The sequence below is a fragment of the Arachis stenosperma genome, chromosome 9, assembly GCF_014773155.1.
Source record: "Arachis stenosperma cultivar V10309 chromosome 9, arast.V10309.gnm1.PFL2, whole genome shotgun sequence".
In the NCBI taxonomy this organism is placed as follows: Eukaryota; Viridiplantae; Streptophyta; class Magnoliopsida; order Fabales; family Fabaceae; genus Arachis; species Arachis stenosperma.
Genome location: NC_080385.1, coordinates 77,183,404 through 77,185,255, shown reverse-complemented (window position 1 = coordinate 77,185,255; position 1,852 = coordinate 77,183,404).

Sequence of the window (1,852 nt, the reverse complement as noted above, 5' to 3'; positions counted from 1 at the left end):
TCACGTAAGCTATTACTTGGACGACCCAGTACACTTGCTGGTTAGTTGTCCGGAGTTGTGACAAAGTGAGATTCACGTTTGAGAGCGCTACCAAGTTATTGGAGCCATTGTTGATGATCACAATTTCGTCCACCAAGTTTTTGGCGCCATTGCCGGGGATTGTTCGAGTATTGACAATTGACGGTTCATCTTGTTGCTCAGATTAGGTAATTTTCTTTTCAAAAAGTTTTCAAAAATTTTTCAAAATTTTTCTTTGTTTTCGTTTTTCCAAAAAAAAAAATTATTTTTGAAAAAGTTTTTAAATTATTCTATGGCTTCAAAACTTTCAAGAATGAATTCTAGAGTTTCATGGTAACATGTTGAATCCTAGCTGGCTGTAAAGCCATATCCAAACTCCTTTGGGATTGGTCTTCAACTAATAACCACAATGCATGTAATGCCATCCTAAAACTGGCTAGCTATTAAGCCATGTCCAACCCTTGAATTGGAGCTTTAGGCTAACATTGAAAGATTCCTGGAATTCTTCTTAAAGATTTTGAATTTCTTATTTTCTTTTTTTATATGTTTTTCAAAAAAATAAAATAAAATACAAAAAAAATTATAAAATTATAAAAACCAAAAATATTTTTGTTTCTTGTTTGAGTCTTGAGTCAATTTTTAAGTTTGGTGTCAATTGTATGTTTTAAAAATTATTATGCATTATTCGAAAAAATTCATGCATTCATAGTGTTCTTCATGATCTTCTAGTCGTTCTTGGTAAATCTTCTTGTTTGATCTTGATGATTTCTTGTTTTGTGTTGTATGTTATTTTTCATATGCATTTTTGCATTCATAGTGTCCATGCATTAAAGAATTCTAAGTTTGGTGTCTTGCATGTTTTCTTTGCATAAAAAATTTTTCAAAAATATGTTCTTGATGTTCATCATGATCTTCAAAGTGTTCTTGGTGTTCATCTTGACATTCATAGTGTTCTTGCATGCATCATGTGTTTGATCCAAAATTTTCATGTTTTGGGTCATTTTTATGTTTTTCTCTCTCATCATTAAAAAATTCAAAAAAATAAAAAAATATCTTTTCCTTATTTCTCTCCAAATTTTCGAAAATTTGAGTTGACTTAGTCAAAAATTTTAAAATTAGTTGTTTCTTACAAAGTCAAGTCAAATTTTCAATTTTAAAAATCTTATCTTTTCAAAACTTTTTCAAAAATTATTTCTTTTTCATTTTTCTTATTAATTTTCGAAAATTCTTTAAAATGTTTTTCAAAAAAAAATCTTTTTCTTAATTTTATCTTAATTTTCGAAATTATGTTAACAATTAATATGATTGATTCAAAAATTTGAAGTATGTTACTTTCTTGTTAAGAAAGGTTCAATCTTTAAATTTTAGAATCTTATCTTTTAGTTTCTTGTTAGTTAAGTAATTAATTTTAATTTTAAAAATTAAATCCTTTTTTAATCCTATCTTTTTATCATATCTTTTTCAAAAATTTGATTTCAAAATATCTTATCTAACTTCTTATCTTCTTATCTTCTTATCTTTTCAAATTTGATTTTAATATCTTTTTCAACTAACTATTTGACTTTTTGTGAGTTTCTTATCTTTTTCTAAACCACCTAACTACTCTTCCCTCTTTAAGTTTCGAAAATATCTCATCTCTTTTTCAAAAATTCTTTTTAATTGTTTTAAATTTTAATTTTAATTATATTTTATCTTTAATTTTCAAAAATCATTAACTACTTTTTCAAAATTATTTTCGAATTCTCTCTCTCTTCTCTTCTTCTATTTATTTATTTATTTACTAACACTTCTCTTCACCTCTCTTCATCTCCAATCACTGCCTCTATCCTCACCC